This window comes from Eriocheir sinensis, unplaced genomic scaffold (assembly GCF_024679095.1).
Source record: "Eriocheir sinensis breed Jianghai 21 unplaced genomic scaffold, ASM2467909v1 Scaffold253, whole genome shotgun sequence".
In the NCBI taxonomy this organism is placed as follows: domain Eukaryota; kingdom Metazoa; phylum Arthropoda; class Malacostraca; order Decapoda; family Varunidae; genus Eriocheir; species Eriocheir sinensis.
Window position 1 is genome coordinate 397,226 of NW_026111558.1, and position 23,136 is coordinate 420,361.

The 23,136-nt window shown below is 46.1% G+C and overlaps 1 long non-coding RNA gene across 1 annotated transcript; it reads left to right on the plus strand.

The window, feature by feature from the left end:
* The first annotated feature begins 18,648 nt into the window (after positions 1 to 18,648).
* LOC126991266 (uncharacterized) lies at positions 18,649 to 21,267 on the plus strand. The gene is made up of 3 exons (XR_007745353.1): positions 18,649 to 18,992; positions 20,062 to 20,120; positions 21,126 to 21,267. It is a non-coding gene; the product is annotated as an uncharacterized LOC126991266 (long non-coding RNA).
* The last annotated feature ends 1,869 nt before the right edge of the window (positions 21,268 to 23,136 follow it).

A 23,136-nucleotide genomic window follows, 5' to 3' on the forward strand; every position in this document is an offset into this window, starting at 1 on the left:
CTCCTACCGAAGGAGCGTGTTACCCACCGAGGGGAACTACACCCTGCCCCGCGGTGGACTCAACTCCCAGATGAGAGGGCACGGGGAGTATACGGGACGCCACGCACGCCCAACACATGGGGAGACAATAGCCCTGCCCTAGGTGGTAAAAGGGTGGGCGCAGGCAACATCACCAGTAGGCCTCCTCTGCCGGTGATGGGGGAGTGCTTGGTCCACGAGGCCAGCGGACATCAAGCCCTATCGAGGTAGGCAAGCCACCACGGTAGGTGGTGCTTCAAGCCCCGTCACCATGACAAGGTGACTCCCCTTCGACGGGAACGGCGTTCAGCATCACCACCCTGCTGGCCCACACCAACAACCGTCCCACCATCGCAATCTTCCTCGACATCGAAAAAGCATTCGAGCTGGCCAGCCCTCACGCCATCCTCGCAGCCCTCGTGAGGAAGGGGATTCGAGGAAGACTGCTCGCCTGGCTCCAAGACTACCTCCAACATCGCCGGGCCAGAATCAGGTTCCAGGGCCACAGATCTTCCTACAGGGGATTCGAGAACGGGACGCCCCAGGGGGGCATCCTCAGCCCGTTCTTGTTCAACTTACTGATGGAGGATCTGTTGACGCTGCCCTTCCGGGATGGCACCGACCTCCTCAACTACGCTGATGACCTCGCCCTCGTCGTCACCGGGCGAGGAAACAAGCTCCCCGTGCCCCAAAAGCCCTGGACCTCGTCAGCGACATGTGTGAGGAACTGGGCCTCAAGATGTTGGCGGACAAGTCCCGGGCCATGGCCATCAAGGACACCACACCCGCCTGTCAGCTGCGTGTCCAGGGAGTCGGGCTGGCCTGGACAGACTCCTACAAGTACCTCGGGGTGTGGCTTGACCAGCAGCTGTCCTTCACGGCCCAGGTCGCCTACCTGAGGGAAAGGACACAAGCCAGGCTCAACGTGATGCGGGCCATGACGCGGCCGAGCGCCGGCACCACTTTCTCCGTCCTCCGCCTGTACTACGTGCAGGCCGTGCGCTCCCTGATTGACTACAGTGCTCCTGTACTTGTAGCGCTGTCTCGTCCCCAGCAGGAGCGCCTGGAGGTGTTGCAGAACAACCCCATGAGGATAATGCTGTGGGCGCCGAGGTGGTCCAGCGCCTGTGTCATGCAGAGCGAGCCTAGACTAGTGCCACTAGCCAAGAGGGTGGAGCTCGTCATGGCCTGCCAGGTGGCCAGGTTCCTGTAGCGCGACGTGGAGGGAGTGGCCCACAGGAGGCTACGGCTGGCCATGCGGCAGGGCGTCGAGTGCCTTGGTGAGAATAGATGGCTCGTCAACACCACCTTGGCCACCCGCCTCCTCACCCCCACGGGAAGCTGGATGTGGCTGGAGCCTGACTGTCCCTGCCCGCCTACACCCCCCCTCCCACGTGGGAGCCACCCCCCTGCCATCTTCACCGCCACAGAGCTGCCCTTCAGCAAGGCGCTCTGCAACACCCTGGAGCTGCACCAGCACGCCCTCAGATCCGTCACCCAGGTCACCGAGCTGGACAGCGCTGTCCACTTCACTGATGGGTCGGTGGATCCGGACAGCGAAAGCACCGGCGCCGCCTTCGTCATGGGTGGTCTGGAGCGGGCGTGGAGAACATCAGACCACTGCTACACCCTCCAGACGGAGCTGGTGGCCATCCTGCAACCCCTACAACACGCCAATCTACTCCTGGAGCCCACTGTGGTGATCCACACGGACTCGCGGACGGCGCTGCAGACCTTGTGGGCTTTCGAGACAGATACCCAATTGCTTGAATTGGGCCATATGGCGTCGCTAAGCTGTCTTTCTAGGATAAAGGGAAGTCTTTGATTCAGTTGATGACTCCATTGTGGAGAGCTTTGTTTGTTGTTAAGATTTACTGTACAAGATACAATAACAATATATACATGTTATAAATGAATACAGCATAAATATATCGTAAAATGCACAAAACGGGCGTCAGCCCGCTGCTGTCGGGGTTGCACCCGAAACAGTCCAGGGGGGCAGCATATGTGCCCTGCCTGGAGGTGCGTGGGGGCGGTGTCTAGTGCCGCCCTCTGCTGTCACTCTCTCGTGGCCCAGTTGGGCGCGTAGCTACCGAGGTGGCGGAGCTGCGCCCAGCACCTCAAGCAGCACGTTGGTCGGGGTGTGGCGGATAAAGTGGGCGCCCTGGCTTCACCTCTCCGCAGCAAGCCGCCTTCTGCAGGGGGGACACCGTTCACTGGCTCTTGTCGTAAGCGGGCTGTGGAGGGGCAGGACAGCATGTAGTGCACCAGCGGGCGCCTGGTGCGCCCCTCGCAGTGCTCGCACGTCCGCCCCACGAGGTCGTTGGCGAGCTCCTCACGCGTGCAGTAGCCCAGCCTGAGGCGCTGTAGCAGCACGCCGTCTTCTCTGGGCTGCAGCTGGGCGGGGTCTAGTGGATGGTAGGCCGTGGCTGCAGCATACCACGCCGCCTGCCTCTTCGTTTTCTCCAGACCTCGGTGTTGTTGGTGGGCTTCGCTGGCTGCCGCCAGCCAAGCCTGTCTGGTCTGCAACAGGTTTGGTGACGGTGGGTGCCTGGGTTGCCCCCTTAGCCGCCTTGTCCGCCGCGTCGTTTCCTCGCACTCCCACGTGGCTGGGGATCCAGTTGAGCTGGACCCGCCTGCCCTGCGCTGCGAGGCTCTGCAGGACGCCCAGGATGGCGGTGGTGAGGCCCACGTTGTCCCTCGGCTGGGTACGCTGAATGGTCTGCAGCACCGTCCGCTCCTCCTCCAAGATTTATCCCTAGTATCACTAAGGGAAATGGGCCCTTGTCCGAAGACTGCCTGTTAAGAGGGCAAAAATGCTCCCTCCCTGCGCGGGGGAGCATGGGTGCAGGGTGCCGACAGACCGACTCTATCGGCGATCGAAATCTAGCCGACCGAGTCGGTCTGTCATGTCTCTGTTGTTGTTAAGAGGGAAAAGACCGCACCTCCTTGGGCGGGGGAGCACGGGCTTAGCTTAATGGCGACCCGTAGCAGGGTGCTGACACACTAACTTTATCGGCAATCGAAATCTAGCCGACCGAGTCGATCTGTCGACGAAGACTGGCGTGTCGTCCGCTCTCCTCAAAGATTTATCCCCAAGTATCACTAGCGGTGCTGACGTAGCTCCGCGGTAGTGCACTGCGCCTTGCTGGCGGGCAGCTGTGTGGCAGTGAACACTGCGGCGGAGGGCTCCCAGGGGGCAGAAGGCCTGTAGGTGGGGTGCGGGCGGTCCGGCTCTCGCCACAGCCAGTTACCCGCGTGCCGGCTGGTGTTGGCAGCAATAGTGGTGCCGATTAGCCACCTGTTGTTGTGGAGGCAATCGACGCCCTGTGCCATGGCTAACCGGAGTCTTTCCGGCGCCACGCCCTCCACGTCGCGCTGCAGCACTCTGGCCACCCGGAAGGCCATGATGCAGTCCACCCTGCAGGTGAGGGGCACCAGTCGGGTCTCGTTCTGCATCACGCAGGCGCTGGTCCACCGCGGTGCTCCCAACATGGTCCTCATGGCTTTGTTCTGCACCACCTCCAGGCGCCGCTGCTGGTGCCGGGACAGGCCTACGAGGACAGGTGCGCTGTAGTCCACCAGGGAGCGCACCGCCCGCAGGTAGTACAGCCGGAGGACGGAGAAGGTGGCGCCCGCCCACGGCCGCGTCATGGCCCTCACGACGTTGAGCCGGGCCAGCGTCCTTTCTCTCAGGTAGATGACCTGCTGTGTGAAGGACAGCTGCTGGTCTATCCACACCCCGAGGTACTGGTAGGAGGACGTCCAGGCCAGCCCGACTCCCTGAACGCGCAGCTGTGCGGCCGGCGTGGTGTCCCTGATGGCCATGGCCCGCGACTTCCCAGGGGAGATCTTGAGCCCCAGCTCCTCGCACTTGTCGGTGATGATGTCAAGTGCCTCCTGCGCCCTGGCGAGCTTGTTGCCCCTCCCGGTGACGACGAGGGCGAGGTCGTCGGCGTAGCTCAGAAGAGTGGTGCCGTCCCGGAAGGGCAGCGCCACCAGCTGCTCCAGGAGGTTGAACAGGCACGGGCACGGGCTCCCTTTGGTGTGCTCGCTGTCGTTGGCGGCGCCTGCCATTTCCTCTCCTCTGTGGTAGAGGCTGTTGGGGGGAGGGAAGGTGTGGCGGGGGATTAGCAGGATTAGCAGGGCTGGTGGTGGGGTTTCCTCCCCTCATTGTCGGCTGCTCGCCCTCCCTAAATCCGGCCTGACCTGAGGTGGCCTCTCCAGGTGCGGGGTCCCTGGAGTCTCTGGGGGGTGGTCGGGTGACCCACGCCGGCCGATTTGGCAGTGGCGCGGGAACAAATCGGTGGTTGCCATGGCGACGTGTGTGCCCGCGTGGTTCCTGTTGCAGCTGCTGGGGTCCCCGTGCCTGCGTCCTCCGGCGTCTCTCGGGGCACTGAGCGTTCCACGCGTGGTGCTTTTTGTTGCAGTTTGGGCACCTGGCGGTGGTGGCCTCTTTGGCCTTGTGGCGCCCGATGCATTCCTCTGTCGGATGGGCCTGGCTGCACACGCTACACCTGACGGGGTACTTGCATGTTGCCTTGAGGTGGCCGAAGCGGTGGCACTTGTAGCACCTCACAGGCTCTCCTCGGTCGGGGCGCAGGAAGTAGCGGCCCCAGCTGCCCAGGTCGAGCTTGGGCGGCGGTGGTCCCTCGTACACCAGTAGCACCTGCCTGGTGGGGATATTAAACCTGCCCGCCCGTAGCCGCTTGGCGGAGACCACATGGGGGTGGGCCTCTATCGCCTCGAGGGGGAGGCTGACGGGGTATCGCTCTAATACCACCCTGTGCCTCCTCTCGCTCGGGTCGAGGAGGATCACCCTGTCGCCCTCCTGAGCGAGGTGGCGCAGGAGTGCCGCCGACTCGTCGTCCTTGGGGGTGAGGATGTACTCGCCGGCTAGCGTTGGCCTCACCTCTATCTTGAGGCTGGGGTGCTCGCCCTCGAGTGCAGTCACAGCCTGGTAAGCACTGGCTGCATCTCGTAGGTTTCCCAGCTTGAATTTTGGTCGGGCGCCGCTCCGGGTCCTGGACACCGTGATCCAGCCTTCGTCGTTCCCGTTGTCGTCCTCACGCTGGTCCTCGCTCCTGGCGCTCTCGTCGATGACGAGTCTACCACTATCGTCATCGTCGCTAGGAGCCTCTTCGGTGATAGGGAGCTCCCGGTCTGGGCTGCCTGGGGCCTTCCTGGGGGTCGCGTACCCTGCTGAGGGCGCCTGGGGGGAGTCGAACCGCATCCTCTTCGTCATAGTACGGGCGGCAGGGGGTTCCCCTTGGCGTGGTAGGAACAAGGCACGGCGGGGTGGGAGGCCCGCGTGGCCTGGGCACGGGACGGCGGGAAGTGGAGAAGGGAAGGAAAGGGGGGGGTGTCACTATAGGGGTGGTGGTAGAACACTGTGGGGGGAGGGAGACACTTGGCCTGGGCTAAAGGACGGTGAGAAGGGGGAAGGGGCGCGGCGGCGTGGTGGGGACACAGCACTGTGGGAGGAGGGAGACCCGTGGCCTGGGCTAAGGACGGCGGGAAGGGGAAGGGGCGCGGCGGCATGGTGGGGACACAGCACTGCGGGAGGAGGGAGGGTAAATGTCCAGAGAGTTGCCCATCTCACCGCGGTACTTCTCACCCTAACCATGGGTTAGATCTCATAATTCTATGCATTTTGAACCTCATATATATGCCTCGCAAATTGATAGAAACGCTGCTAGCGAATTTTGAAAAGTTAGTGAGTTTTTTGCGGCCGCCTCGGGGCGTCGACGCGTCGGTGCCGCCGCAAAATAGCTCGCATTCATTACCTACCTTATGAAACATCACTAGGTCTTCATATATCTTTTCTACAAACGCTTGGTTAGCGAAGGTACGCTAGGTTAGCAATTAGCCCACGCATGTGAGACCAGGTCCACCACGCGTGGTTATTTTTTTTTTTTTTAGAACACGCAGACCCACGAGCTATTTTCCGATGGCAGCGGCGACACCGACGCGACGGTTTAGGGTGGGGGAACATATTTAAACTAATCCAACCGAACTTCACGACCTAACAGCTAACGGGGGGGGCTTCGCCCCCCTCGACCCCCCTTCAAACCAGGGGGGCTGCGCCCCCCCCCCCCCTGGACCCCCCCCCAACATGTATATGCGGCTTATTTCTGCGGAGGTATTTCTCGCAACACCGGCTGCACCGCCGCCGCGCCCGTCACCAGATCATTCAAATATGGCGCGCGTAAACAGTGGTAGCCGTAATTATTTCGTAAAACTAGAGAATTATAACAGTAGTAGGTAGAACACCGTAGAATTAATCTAACCTTACCAGGCGAGTGTGGGCCAAATTATTGAGAGTCGTCGTCAGTATCGTCGTCCAGACGCAGAGGTAGCTGACGACGCTCGTTACTCTGGGGACGATAGAGTTGCGCGGCGTAGGTGAAGAACACATGAAGTCTTTCAGCGTTCAAGTGGGACTTGACGAAGAGATAGCGAGACAGGTACTGATAAAGAAAACGGCTCCTAATACCTGGCCGCTTCACCCACTCCTTCACGTCTCTCCACAAGCGTTCAATGTTCTGGGTGTGGACTTCACTTCGGGTAGGGTCTACAAAGTTTTCGGAGTGGTTTATTGTGTGGTGGGTGTAGCACAAATCACTAAGTTTTCTGTACACACCCCACTGATCACTGATAATCACGGACCCTGGTCGAATGTACTGCTGGATGAGTGCATGGTACAAGCGTGCCTCTGTCTCGCTTCTCCGCCTCACCCAGGGGGCCCACCAGAGGCACAATGAAATGTTTCTTAGAGAAGCGCTCAATCCCCCCAAACAGCCAAACTTGAGCCAAAACACGGCCTCTGTCGTACTTCCTTTTCACAATGAGGGTCTCGTCGATCTCGACTGTTACCCCCGGGCCACCAATGCTATTTTGATTCGAAAACCAGTACTCAGTCACCTCACTACAGAATGAGCGCCAATCAACGGAAGTAGTACGTGAAAAGTGTAGGCACTCGGTCACTGTTTCGTGGTCCCAGGCCTTGCTAAGCCAGTGGTTGACGAAGAGGATCACTTTCCAGGGTGGCAGCCTCGTTTCCTGCAGGAAACTGCCCTTATAGTCCCCAATGGTGAAATTGCAATACCGCCGATTCTTAGTTTTCGGTACTACAGTGCTGCCCCTACACCTCCATTGAAGTGTGTCTTCACGTAAAATACACGCACCACCACACTTCCCACACTTCACTTCTTTCGCAAGAACTCCGTGTTCACGGAAAAACTTCAGAGCCTCTTCATCTTTACTGTAATATTTTGCAATGGCGAAGAAATAGTCTTCAGAGCACCCACCACAGAGAGACATGATCGGAAACTGATTCAAATCTTCTTTCCTTTCCCTTCACAAATGAAATAATTAGCTGTGATTGGCTAGATCAATCATCTTTTTGTTCTTATTGGATCTGCGTGGTGTTGCCAAAGCGACAGTTTTGGTATAATTCATGAGTCACGAAGTCAGTTGCCAACGCGACAGTTTTGATATGAACCATGAGTCATGAAGTCAGTTACCCGTGAAATGTCAACGCGCGTGGATGTCACGCTATCGCTCCCACGCCCGGGGCCCGCAACACCGCGGCCCGCAAAAAAAACACTAACTTTTCAAAAATCGCTAGCAGCGTTTCTATCAATTTGCGAGGCATATATATGGGGTTCAAAATGCATAGAATTATGAGATCTAACCCATGGTTAGGGTGAGAAGTACCGCGGTGAGATGGGCAACTCACCGCGGCGGCGTGGTGGGGACACAGCACTGTGGGAGGAGGGAGACACGTGGCCTGGGTTAAGGACGGCGGGAAGGGGAGGGGAAGGGGCGCGGCGGCGTGGTGGGGACAGCACTGCGGGAGGAGGGATACACGTGGCCTGGGCTAAGGACGGCGGGAAGGGGAAGGGCACGGTGGTGTGGTGGGGACACGGCACTGCGGGAGGAAGGAGGAGGGAGACCCCCGTGGCCTGGGTCAAGGACGGCGGGGAGAGGTCACACGTGGTGGGGGCGGCGGACGGTAGGGACGCCCCACCCAAGATCTACAGTACCAGGTCTCCTCATTTCCGACGTATTTTCGCAGATGCTGGCGCACTCACGTCACCAGGCTGTTCGAGGGTAGGTTCAGCGGGGCCGATGGGGTCAGTCGCTCTTCCAACCTCCGTGTAGTAACAGCTAGCTGGCAGTCGCTCCCAGTTTCTCTCTCTCTCTCTCTCTCACACACACACACACACACACACACACACACACATGTAAGCTAGTAATAAGAATGGAGTAGAGGGTATCTACTCATAGCCATTGACAAGGGACATTATAAGAATTACATGTAGAAAAAATATGAAGTAGGGAGATATACAAAATATTATAGCTGTTATGCGTACATTTGCGTTTGTGAGTAAACACACACCACACACACAATACTACTACTACTAATAATAATGACAGCATCAACATCTGGGGGCAAATATGGGGTATTCTTGAGAGAGAGAGAGAGAGAGAGAGAGAGAGAGAGAGAGAGAGAGAGAGAGAGAGAGAGAGAGAGAGAGAGAACGGCAGCGCAATGAGAGAACGGGGAATATAGAATAGTTCCCCGTCTTCCTCACTGTCTCACAGCCAGCTGACGTCACAGGCTGCGCAGTGGAGGTAAAGTGAGGAGACCTGTTACTATAGATCTTGGCCCCACCCTTAGCACAAGGGACCGACGCGTCGTTGCTAAACGAGGTGTAGAGCGGGGGAAGCTGAGGAGGTCGAGGGCCGCCACACCCAGGGCGCCTCGATGCGCTGCCGGGCTGAACCTGTTGACCTAACCCCGTGGAGCGGAGCGGGAACCAGCGTCCGCTCTCATCAGGGTCGCGCGCGAGACTGTGTGCGTGTCCAGGGCTGCAACACCCTGAATCTGGGATTTCCTTAGATAAAGTCGAAAATTACCCTGTTTTGTACAAAATTACCTTACATTTTTATCATGATTACTTTAGATTTACCTTATATTATGTGGTGTTATGAAAGAGAGAAGCTTTAGAGTTTTAACTTGGAATCTGGTTCGTATTTGATTAACCAACTCAATTAGAAATGCTTTACAGGTAGCTTTGAATTTCTTAATACCTTCAGTATCTTTGCAAATTGATGAATTAAGAACTGTGTCTGTAGCTCCTATTCCAATATAGACATCCTCCAGTGGTACATGAAATCTAGCACTTTCAACATCGAAAGACAGAGGATCACAGTTGCGGACTACCGGTACCTGAATAAAATTCCCCATTAGTTCTCTCACTAGGCTTACAACTTGGTCATGAAGGTTTTGAATTTGAGGACTTGAGCTCTGAAACAGTGTGTTAAATTCATTGACCCTGTGAAGCTGCACTTGAACAAACTGTAGCTGAGCTTTAATGAATGGGTTATTCAGGTTCCTGAGAATACTGTCTGTCACATATGAAGGGTCATGGTTTTCACTAACCACAGATGTAAAATATAGTGTTAAGGCATCCCATTGTTCTAATATACGGGATACACAAGCTTACTTACATATTTACAAACCTTAAAACAATCCTTTTCGCAGATGACTCAACCTTAAATATTACTGGTGAAAATCCTACTGACATGATACATATAGCAAATACTGACCTACAAACCTTTCATAAATGGTGTCTGAGTAATAGATTAACAGTGAACTTAAACAAAACATTTTATATGCTGTTTACTAATAAGTCACCATCAATGCTTCCGTCCCTATTTTTTTCCCAAGACATTATAAGCAGAACTAATAAACATACATTATTAGGAATAACGTATGATGATACCATGACCTTTAAGCATCACGTAACAAACCAAATCCTTAAATTATCCAGGCTAGTATCTCTGTTATATCAAATTAAAGAATTAATGCCCATTGATGTTTTGAAAATGTTATATAACGCACATGTCTTACCACACTTGTATTACTGTACGCCTATCTGGTGCAACACCTACCCCACACACCTGTTACCTCTGTTTAGACTTCAAAAGAAAATAATAAGAATTATTACAAACAGTGACTACTTTGCCCACACACAACCTCTCTTTAAAGAAACAAATTCCTTAAAACTTTTGACATAAATAAGCTACAAATTGGTATTTACATGTATAAAAGATCAAAAGTGAAACCTCCGTGTCTTTACAGTCACAACATACTTATTTCACCCGTACTCATGAAAATTTACGTACACCTGCCCATAATTTAACACTTTTTCAACACTCACTTTCTTATTCAGGACCTAAAACCTGGAATTCTATTCCTAATAATATTAAAGCTCTAAATTCAATACATTCCTTTAAAAAACAATTTAAAAAGCATATTCTTCTCAATTATAATTATTAAGTCCATGTATCATCTGTCAGAGTGTGTCCTCAGCTTAATCAATTATTACCTTATACTATTATTATTGTATTAATACTATTACTACTTACATTATCAGTTACAGTACTACCATATTATTTTTATAAATCAGTTACAATTTTTGTACTAATGATATTGTGTTAATATTATCACTTTAATTATTATTTACACTACTATTACTATTTTATAATTATCACAATGTTAATCATTATTATTATTTCTATAACTATTATTATTATTATTATTATTATTATTATTATTATTATTATTATTATTATTATTATTATTATCATTTTACTTTTGTCATATATTATATGTTTGTATGTGTATGTATGTGTATGTATGTGTATGTATATATGTGTATATATGTGTGTATATGTGTATATATATATATATATATATATATATATATATATATATATATATATATATATATATATATATATATATGTGTATATATGTATATATGTATATATATGTATATATGTGTATATGTATGTATATGTGTATGTATATATGTATATGTGTGTATATGTATGTATATATGTATATATGTATATGTGTATATGTGTGTATATGTGTATATGTGTATAAGTATATATATTTTTTTTTCTTTTCTTATTGCACTATTGATTAAGTCCGGCACCTAATTTTCCAGTACTGCCCAAAAAGCATACAGCTTTAAATGGGCTCCCTGCACTAGTAAATTATTGTAAATACATAATTGTATAAAAAGGGATAATAAAATGTTTCAAATGTTTTCAATGTTTCAATGTTTCTAATGACAGTCACCTTGTTTGTCCAAATGATAGCATTTTGTGGGGTGAAATATTAAGAAACTGCTGAAACTCTTTAAGTTCATGCTGCCTCAAACTTGATCTACTAAAGTGAGCATATATGTGCGTGTCGTCCGGGACGACACGCAGCGTGTCGTCCCGGACGACACGCACACAGTCTCGCGGACGACTCGTCCGCTTCATTTGGCGGCTTCATACATTGTCGAACACTGTAGGTGAGAGTATGTACAATCATGATAATATGCGTAAGTATTTACAAGAGCGATAGTTAGATTTTTTTTATATATATACAAGGTTGAATGTCATGTTGATTAGGATGTGTATGTATTGGTGTTTACAGTGTAGTGACTTAATAACAGAAGGTACGGCGTAATAAATAAATGTAGAAAAGAGGAATTTAGAAGTATGTGCTGAAAGGAGAGAGAACGAGAAATAGAAAATGGTGTGTGTGTTATGGGTCACTACAACATCTCCCGCTCACATTTTTTTCAGTGCTGCAGGAGAAGGCATTTGTTGAGTTCGTGTTCCGGAATTAGGCGGGGTTCCCACTATTCCATTTTGACGGAGCCGTCGACGTTAATGATGTCAAAATGATGTCACTGAAACAGCGGCCGCCCGGCACGGATGAGATAGACTTCGTCCCTCCGTCGCGCTCCTTTCGTTGACAAACATGGCCAGCATTTTACCACACCGACTTCTTGATTGCTCTCGCTCTGCTTGCTGCTGGAAAAGAGGAGCTAGCCAGCTTAATAAACACTTGTTGATAAACATTTGTATATGGGCCTCATATAAAGTTTATTATGCATACACAGGCCTTAGGTTTATGAATTACTAATACCAGAATGCTATATGAAATGTAGTAACATATAACAGAGACACGCCAGTCCTCGTCGACAGACCGACTCGGTCAGCTAGATTTCGATCGCCGATAGAGTCGGTCTGTCGGCACCCTGCTCCGGGCCGCCATTAGGCTAAGCCCGTGCTCCCCCGGACAAGGGCCCGTTCCCCTAGTGATACTAGGGGTAAATCTTTAACAACAACAACCTGATATAGAGTCAGAGACACGTCAGTCCTCGTCGACAGACCGACTCGGTCGGCTAGATTTCGATCGCCGATAGAGTAGGTCTGTCGGCACCCTGCTACGGGCCGCCATTAGGCTAAGCCGTGCTCCCCCGCGCAGGGAGGGAGCATATTTACCCTCTTAACGGGTCGTCTTCAGACAAGGGCCCGTTCCCCTAGTGATACTAGGGGTAAATCTTTAACAACAACAACCTGATATTGTCTGGAAGGCTATTGGTGTCTGGACGTGGATAGCTGGGCAGTGTGAAGTTGTGAACTCAACTGGGTAGGCGAACATACGAGCTTCAGGCAGGGATGGTAACTTTTGAAACTGCGAGTATCGTACATGAATGTTAAAATTATCGTATTTCATACAGAATTATCGTACCTATTAATTTGCAGGTAAACCAAACAATAACATGTAGCATTATAAATTGTTTATAAATACAAATTAAAATATTAACATAATTTTTTTTTCCTTTTTTGTTTGTAACATGGCTTATTAAAAACAAAGCAAGCTTCTCAATTGTTTTCCTTTAAAATTCATAGAGAAATAGATTAATCTGTAATTAATATGCTGCCTACACTCTTAGCTTTTATCCTCTCCCTCTGCATTAGAGCTACCTGACTGTAATAGTGCCTTGTGTTTGTACAGTGAACAAGTGGCCATCCGAGCTATCATGTCATCTGAAGGGGTAAACTTTGTGCACTGGCCCGGTGTCTCATTGACACACTGTGATGCCAAGAGAGTTCTATTTATTGTGTCTGTGTTTAGTCTATTCCTTGTTTTGGTTTTTGTTAAATTTACTTTGCTAAATACTCTCTCACAATCTGCGTTTGAGTGAGGCAGACACAGAGCATTGATTGCAAATTCGGACAAAGTAGCGAATTCTTTTTCGCCAAATGGATTTTCGAAGGCATGAAGTTTTCCCCAGAAAATGTCAGTTTGTTCTTCCTTTGCTATTGCTTCTGGAAACTCGACTAAAGGTAGCTTTCTCCACTGGTCATCTAAGTCTTGCAACAATCTTTGTCCATTTGATGGCACCACGCGTGGAAGCAGAGTTGCTAAAGGAGCAATAGAAGGTGCCATTTCTCTTGTCACTAAACTTAGAGCACGCTTGGGGTTCAAGATGCCAATCTTTGATAAAACTAGATCATTAAAATCCCATCTTTTCTTCACTTCAGTACATGCAACCTGCATGAAGGTTCTACACCGATTATAGAACTCATCACACAGATCTGGTCTTGCTGTTATCTCTGATTTGTTGCTGTAAGATTGCACACGTACACCAAGATACAGTTGAGCATTTTTTATGTGTTTTTCTTTCTTTGTAGGATCAATCTGAGATATGTCAGACTGCATGACATATTGTCTGTCCATATAACACAACAGAATGTCACGGTATAGCTAAGAAATCTTGGCATTGAGTTCAGTTACTGCAACTTTACTAGACTGAAAATATGCATTTAATGTTGTGAATTTAGGGAGGATCCACTGAAGGAACAAGTAATACATCTTAATGAAAGGGTCTCTTAGCAAAGCCAGAATGTGGTCTGCAGACAATATATGTTCTGAGAGAGACATATCTGTGAAAAATAGTAAAAGTGCCTCCCACTGCTCAAGAATGCGTTCCACAACTGCAACAAGAGAAAGCCACCGGGTCTGTGCAGGGTGTAGCATTTTGTGAGGTTTCAAATCCAGAAATGTTTGAAACTGTACTAATACGGCTTGTCTCTTAGCACTACACTTTAAGAAATTGTAAATATCTCTTGCCAAGTCTTCACATCGACGTGGGAGGGTTTTGCATGCCTCACTAGCACACAAATGAGCAGAATGGCATATGCATTTGATGACCACAATTCCAGGGCACACTTCTTTAAATCTGGTAGACACAGAATCCTTGTTCCCCATCATAACACTACAGCCATCTGAGCCAAAACCTACAATGTTTTCTGAGGGTATGTTGTAATTTTTAAATGAGTCCATAATGCTTTTGAATAAATTATTTGCAGTAGCTCCTTCATTTACTGTCTTGGAGTCATCTTTGCTGAAAACTTCGTGGAGCTCCCAGAATTTACTAGTTATTTGTAGTTTATCCTTCTCAAAATATCTCACTACAATGCAAGCTGTTTTTACTGAGGAAACATCTGTAGACTCGTCTGTTAGCACACTGAATTTCTGATTGCAAAGAACTTTAGCTACAGTGTCTTTGTGGCTACCTCCAATTGCATTAACAACAATATTGGTCATTTTTTTGCGTTTAACATTTATCTCTCCTGCAATCTTTGAATCTGGGAAACAATCTTTCAGTACACTTCCTAAATGATCAGCTAATGAAAATGCAAGATTGTGCTCTGCAAATACAGCTGCTATCTTAACTTCTGCAACTTTAGCTAAGTACTGTGGACTTTTCTTGGAGGTATTCATGCTATCATGGAAGAATGTTTGAATTCCTGGCTGATTTACTACAGTTCCCTTCATTCTTTCTTTATGGTGCTTAGATTTACCATGATTTTTCAGTACAGTGATCTCTGCTTTAAAAGAAGTGTTACAAACTTTGCACTTTGCCTTCAGCTTATCACTTCTATCTGGTTGAAGCCATTTCTGAAATTCTGGAGCAGATTCCCAATCTGTTCGGTAATGCTGGGCACGGTGTTTAGGCTTTTCATCTTTTGTAACTTCACCCCTAATCAGTCTCCTCTTTTTTGGTGTCGCTGATTTTGCCTTTGGTTCTGTCCGGTCCGAATCTGATTCTGACGTATCCATTACTAATGTAGGCACTGTAGTTCTTCAGTCTAAACTGTAAAATGAAAAATTATAACAAAATAACCAACCTATAGGCTATCCATGAATGAGATGCAAACAATAAAACAGTCACTAACAGTAACATTCAGTAAGCTCGAATACCATGTTACTCACCTGCTATTTAGGAACCAGACCGATCAGACGACTGGTAAAATCTTAATTCAAAATAATGTACGGGTTAATGAACTGAGTAAACTTAAAGCACCCTTCTCTTTGGACCAGCAAGCTTAAAACACACCTTTCTTTTTAGACCAGCAAGCTTAAAACACAATTCTTTTAAGACCAGTAAGCTTAAAACACCTTTCTCTTTATACCAGCAAGCTTAAAACACACCTTTCTTTCTTTTAAGACCAGAAAGCTTAAAACACACCCTTCTCTTTAGACCAGCAAGTTTAAACCACATATACATTTAAGACTAGTAAGCTTAAAACACCCTTCTCTTTAGACCAGCAAGCTTAAAACACACACCTTTCTTTTAAGACCAGTAAACTTAAAACACACCTTTCTTTATAGACCAGCAAGCTTAAAACACACCCTTCTTTTTAGACGAGGTAGCTTAAAACACATCTAGAGGAGAGAATCAAGAAAGCGAGACTTGTAACTACAGCGTGAGAACAAAGGAAAGACAACACAAAGTCACTACCTCTCTCTCAACCGACGCCACAGCTTACATGAGAAATTCTTTCACTTCAACTTACTAACAAAAATCTGCTAGCTTTAAACCACGTATACCTTTGTTTTAAGACCAGTAAGCTTAAAACACCTATGTCTTTAGACCAGCAACCTTAAAACACACACCTTTCTTTTTAGACCAGCAAGCTTATAATACACTCTTTCTCTTTAGACCAACAAGCTTAAAACACACGTTTATTTTTATACCAGCAAGCTTATAACATATTATAGAGCAATCAAGATCAAAGAACACAGTCACTGCCTCCACCGACGCCGCCACGCACACACAAACACACACACAGCTTATTTAACGAGTTACTTCACTTCTAATTACTGACAGCTAATCTGTGCTTGCTAAAACCTGCTACAGTGTTATTACACATCGCTATACTACATAAAACACATAAAAAAAACCTGAAATCATAGAGAAATTTAACGATATTTACCACATGTCTGGGACGCGTATGTACCAGGCGGCGTGCTCGCAGCTCGTCTTCCTCTTCTTCTTCTTGTGCCTCCTCCTCCGTCCTCCTCCACCGGCGCGTGCGCAAGTATTGCAGTAGGCAACTACGATCGAGTTTGGTGGCCATAGGCGCTCTCTCTCTCTCTCTCTCTCTCTCTCTCTCTCTCTCTCTCTCTCTCTCTCTCTCTCAGCTATAACTTTGGGATAGGTGCTTTTTTGCTACTCCCCATGGAAAATTATCGTATTTTGGCGTACGATATATAACTCTTTATCGTACATCGTACAGAGGCCTAAAATATCGTACAAATACGATAATTATCGTACGGTTACCAACACTGGCTTCAGGGTGTGTTGGAGCGGTGATGTGCGTTGTTGACACACTTCCAGTTCTCAACAAAGGATATTTATCGCCAAACGAAATAGATGTACAGTCGACGATAGAGAGTAGTGTCACGGTTTTCAGAATGTTTAGCCTGGTGGCGGTATCTGGCAACTATACCACGGTGACGCATTCACTGGCGATGTTAGTGACGCGTTTCAGTGTGTACCAAGGAGACTATAGAACAGGAGAGGGGGCCTCTATGGGAGACCGTGGGCGGGTGTTGGTGTATGTCGGTTGCAACAGATGGCGCAGGAGCAGCTTTGTTTACATCCAGGCGCCTCCCCCCCTCCAGAACCACCCCTAACCCCCAGTACCCATCAGCAGTGTTGCTACATGGGATCAAGCAGCAAATGTTGCTACTTTTTTCTTCAGTCTGGTTATTTCCCATTTTAAATAAAAAAAAAATAAAGGTAGATAAATATTAAAATGAACAGTAGGAACTATATATACTGTATATATTTACTAGGTAGATATAGCCTGACTGCATGTCATGAGTAATGCTATTATTGTTATATAATTATTATACCGCAATTATATTACTTTCTCTGCATGTGTGGTTAGATGTGTTTTATGTGTTTAACCTTTCTGTATACATACTGGAATGAAACAAGGAATTGTAGCCCTACTGCCGTTCTTTAAAACTATGTGATCATGTTTTTTCTTCCAAACTCATTGTTTTAGCACGCACGCTGACTTCCATCAGTAATGATGATATATATACATTGAGTCATTGGTTTGTAGGGGGAAAGAGTGGGTGAATATAATTATCTTGGTCTAACTTATACTGTTTATTATACCGCTATTCGCAGCAATATCTTTCTCTGCTCCGATGGCAACGCTGCCTCGTTCAAAAATCATAACACCGCCGCGGCCGCCACGTTTACCAGCCGGAGCCTCAAATCATGTCCCTTTGTGGTGATAAAGAGGACACAGCCTGGTGTGAAGCTACATTTATTACGGAAGGATGCCAGCCGGGGGTAAGTGATATATATAAATAATGATACTGTGGAAATTCTAATCATTTTAACGCTGACAGTTGTTCTGAACTTGCTAACTGCATGCCTCCCCTCCTCCCGCGGCAAGAGGCCGAATGGCCTACACACGGCAGCTCCAGATTCCTCCCCATTACCACCTGTCAGCCTCGTCCATGTAGCTATCCAGTCTACTCTTAAAACAAGCTATCGTCCCTGCACTCACTATGTGATTGCTGAATCTATTCCATTCCCCCACCACCCTATTACTAAACCAATGCCTGCCCATTTCCCTCCTAAATCTATACTTTTCTAATTTAAGTCAATTACTGCATGTTCTATCTTGCCAAACATCTTATGCAAAAGTTAACCAGCATATCTCCACTCTTTCATCCCTTACACTGATAAACTGGAACAGCCTTCCATTGTCCGCATTTCCTCCTGCCTATAATTTGACCTTCAAGAAGAGTGTATCAAGACTCTACTTTTGTCTGTTTGGGAGTGGCGAGTAGTGGGGCTTTTTTTTCTAGTACGCTTTGTTGCTCTTGAGCTGTCTCCTTTGTTTAAAGAAAATAATAGTTAAATAAATGGAAGTTGGCCGCCAATGCTTCCAACACATTTTGGTGCCATATCTACAAGTGGCTGGTGACTGTAAGCATCTCAGCAACCTGCATGCATCTATGCCATTCCTATCATGGTGCATGGAGCAAGCTTCACATAACACCCAGACAGAGACAGTTTAATTATGGTTACATATCAGACTCAGTTTATTGCTCAGTCTATTAGATGCAGTGCTGTTAATATTGTTAGTGGTAGTATTAGTACAATTAATGTATTTATTTTAATTAATTTATCAATATTTATTTATTATATTCTTAGTGTTTGAAAATTCCAATACTAGCATTAAGATAAACAAAAATATCAGAAATATATTTACACTCATTAATTATTATTGCTTTTCTTATTATTACTTCCTTCAATGTCCTGGCACTTTGACATCTAGTGTTTTTCTATCTAGCAGCCAAAATTGTGGTCTTTCTGAATGTGTATGTCCTAAGTCTTCATTGGTGTATCTAGCTATATAACAAAAATCTGCATCTCCCTTCTCACCCAGTTGTCCCCGTACATCCTTTCAGTATCCAAAGAATTTCAATTTACATCTTGTAATCACTCAACTAATGTAGTGCAATCCTCATCTCTGTATTTTACCGTGTGGACATACTCTTTCCTTCCATGTTCCACTGTCGTATGTTATTCCACATCTAACACAACCACATCCCAACAGATCCGAACACGTCCGATATCATCCAAGAGAATGTGGCAGCTGAAGGGGGAGAGGCCAAGGGTGAAGACATTTAGCCACCCCCCTGAAATACATGGCATCATTCAACCCTCTTGGTGAGCTGCAGGAATGTGCTCCCCATTGCAGTGCACCAGCTCCATGTACTGATTTTGGTATGAATACTTCATCTAGTGTTTGTTGATTGTTGTGTTATTAATCTAATTATGACTTCACAAAATAGACTGTGCAAGTCACTTAACACATGCCCTGCTCAACATCACTTTTAAGTTGTAGAATTCCTTCATATGGATGCTGATTTATGTATCCTGAAATGATTGGATATTGATTGTCTTAACATTTTTTTTTTGTCCATGATCACTGAACCATGTTACGGTATGTCTTTGGGTGTAGATCCAGGAAATGAGTTTTTGGGAGGACGTCAGACTTTTTGCGGGTGGAAGGAGCATTAGCATTACCGATTAGCCATTCTCGGCAGTCCTGGTCTTGAAAAACTGGTGGAGTGACCTAAATCAATGGGTATAACGGCCTGGACTTTGTGCCAAAGCATTGTTTTAGCCGCAGCGCGCTTTTGAGCTAGTTTTCCTGTATCACTCAGGAACATTGGGGGGGCCTGGGCCCCCCTTTGGATCCACCAATGTAGCTATGTCTTATCATATATCTATCCTTTACAGTCTGATGGTGCATCCTTCTAGGTTGTCAAGTTTTAGTAGCTACTCATGAGAAGTATTCCTTATAATAATCATTGATTTCCAGATGGTTTGCACTAAAAAAAGTGTCATGTAACCTGCCGCAAATAATAATTAGCTGTAGTCAACCCTTGCTTTAAAGAACCAATATGGAGGAAGGGGGTGATGTTATATCCAAAAATCTTTTACATCTGAAGTATCCAACCTTTTTGTGTATAATAAACTTTGTTACATGAACTTAAAAGTTCACAATTTCCATACATGATTCTTTTTTCCTTGTATTTGATGATTAATCCTGACATGTATTTCCATTATCAGTAGGTAATATATAGTAACAAGACAATAATACACATTATAACAATGTATATATTATAGCCCAATGAGTGCACGAGATCATTTACCTCATCAGTGACGCCAAGTCCAGGAGTCCTTCCCTAAATTCTTTGCCCAAATTTGTGACACCAAGTATAATAACTAGTTTTAGTGACCATTTGCATCCATTTTTCACTTTGATTAAAAAATTGCCTCTCAACAGGTGTGAACTTGATGGGGTTGGTGGAAACTCGACTCGGCCATCAAGCTCACCACAATATAGTAAGGAACCTCTTGTTCTCAGTGATAATTTATCCTCTTTAGTTACTATTCCATGTTGCTTTAATCACAACTACTGTGTTGGAAACATTACAGCTTAATAACATACTTCACATCTCTGCATACAAATTGAGTTCAATATTCAACTGTTACACCAGTAGGCTTCATATCTAAAAAAAAAAATGTAAAAAGGTTGAAATTTTGAATGATATATTTAAACTCTTTATTATGTTTCTATGGCTGTAGTACCGTTACGATTAGTCAAGTGATCAGCATATGGGTCTTATGTTTTTGATAGCATAGGTTCAAATTTTGCCATAGGCTGGCATTTGATAGTAACAGTAGTGTCCACAGATATCTACCTGTTTCTTGTTTATCCTGTTCCACTTTAAACCATCACTGGCCAATCTTTGAAGAGGTAGCATAACCTTGATGTGCCACTAACAAACCTTTGTCCATTCTTCTGGTGTGATTTTTTTTTTTTTTTCCCCACCTGCCTATAGCGCCGGTAGGTTTTCTTCAGGCGCCTGGCGATCGGCCCAGGCCCGTCATGATGCAGGCTTTTTTTTTTATAGTGGTGCCATTTAGTATTGGCTCATGCTGCCGCCCAGAACTCATTCTTGATTCACTTGGATGGTTTAGCAGGGCTTAGGTATGGCTAACATTGCAGAAACAGGGAATTTTTATATTTTTAGTGTGGCAACACATTGACAAATGTTTTAGTATGGACTGAACATCAAAGATATATATGGTAAATGGGTGCTTGTAGATCTTGACATTATATCTGTCAAGAGTCTCCAGTTGTATCCTCTCCCCCATCTCTCCTGAAAATATTACTCTTGTCAGGCAATCTAAGTGAAGCCTTCCATCGATGCTGGCGTGCAGACATAATGTCAATGCTTAGATTCACTGTCCTTATAGCACTGAAAATAATGCAATTACATGCACATATTTTATTATTTAGAATTGTGATTAATTGTGATTAAATATTTTTTCATGTATTTTCAGACATGAAAAGTGAAAATTGCTGCACACAACAGTCTGTCGTCTGCACCGGGAGGCAAGGCAGCTCAAAGCCCAGGCTGTTACAACTCCTGGGCAGTTTTTGCCCAGAGTCAGCAATTTTTTAGATCCAATAGGGATGGATTTTTTCTGAAGTCAGGTTCAACATGCTGCAAGATGCCAAGATCTAAGCCTAGTAGGAGATATGGGTTACAAGAGAGGAGGTTTGCTCTGGCCTTATACTATCAAAGTCCAAATGCTAATAGATTTCTGAGCAGAGTATTTCACTTGTCTTCAGTTTCAACACTTCAATCATGACTCAGGGGTATTTCAGTACATGTTGGCTGGAGCAAACAGACTCTGACAGCCCTGCAGCAAAGAGCACAGGCTTTGTCAAAAGAAGAGAAACTTCATGGGATTTGCCATTATTTAGTATTACTCTTGTTACGCCAAGAATTTTTTTCCATATGCTTTGCCAAATATTGCAAGTAATGCACCATTGTTGGGCTTGCTTGTTATAAATCAGATCTTGTTCAATTAACAAGCTTTGGGTGTCTGCCACTTTCCAGTTGTAATGCAAGGAATCATTTATCTTCCCTGCTAGATATCACACGTAATGCACCATTGTTGGTTTTGCCTGTTATAAATCAGATCTTGTTCAGTTAAAAAGCTTTAGGTGTCTGCCACTTTCCAATTGTAATACAAGGAATCCCCTGCCAGATATCGCATGTAATGCACCATTGTTGGTTTTGCCTATGATAAATCAGATCTTGTTCAGCTCACAAGCTTTGAATATCTGCCATTGTTTATTTCAGGTGTAATGCTTGGAAGCATTTGTTCTCTTCCCTACCCAACAGTATGCAATGCTTTATTGTGGATTTTGCCTGTTATGTTTAATCTTGTTCAGGTAACAAGCTTTTGGTGTCTGCCTTACTTAATATGTCCTGCAGTGACACTTGGCTTGGTTTCATAATGTGAAATACAGCATGTAATTTCATCACACTAAGTGTCTATCATCACGTGTCTGGCATCATTAATGTGGCTTCCAGGAGTAATCTTGTTTGTATTACAGCATGCAATGTTTTTTTCTGCTTTATATGATATACATAATCACATAGGTATGATTTACAAAATGTAATGGCAGTTGATATTCTTGACTAATGCCTCATAAACCTTGTGAAAAATAATGCTTTTTTGAATGGGGACAGAGTGGTTTGTTTGGTTGGCCAGTTCAAGGAGTTTCATATCAAATGATTTTATTACATCCAACTTTAATGTGTGCAAAAAACATATATTTTATTACATCCAACTTTAATGTGTGCATAAAACATATATTTTATTACATCCAACTTTAATGTGTGCTTCCTGCAATAAATGCTACATGTTTACTGATGTAGCCTATGAAATACATATCACTCTCTGCCCTGTAATTTGGTGTGTCACATACTGCAGCATAACTTTCCTGTTATTTTCTTACACTATGAGTTGCCTTATTTTGTCTCATTTGCTTTTATCATATGTGCCTCCGCTGCATAGTTGTGCCTGCTGAGCTTAATATCTTCATGACCCTGACACCAAGGTCAGAGCTTGTGAGATCATACAGTGTCCTACATTCCATTTTCACCTCCAGGCTCGACTGTCTCCCAGGACCACCAAGTTATAGGATTCCATTTAAGACAACTCATGTGTTACCTTCTTAATGTCCTCCATCGTGTATTTCAGCATGTTTTATGATGCTTTGCTCTTATATTGATGTACCTTGCAACATTTTTATACAGTTTTCATTGTATATAACGCACCATTGTTGGTTTTGCCTGTTATAAATTGGGTCATGTTCAGTTAACAAGCTTTGAGTGTCTCCCATTGCTTATTTCAGTTGTAATGCTTAGAAGCTTTTGTTCTCTGCCCTGTCAAGCAGTATGCAATGCTTGCCATTATCTGGCACTTGTACAGTTAGTATGATATTTTTACTCAGCTAAGAGCATTTTGCAAAAGGTAAAGGTAAGGCTGGGGGCAT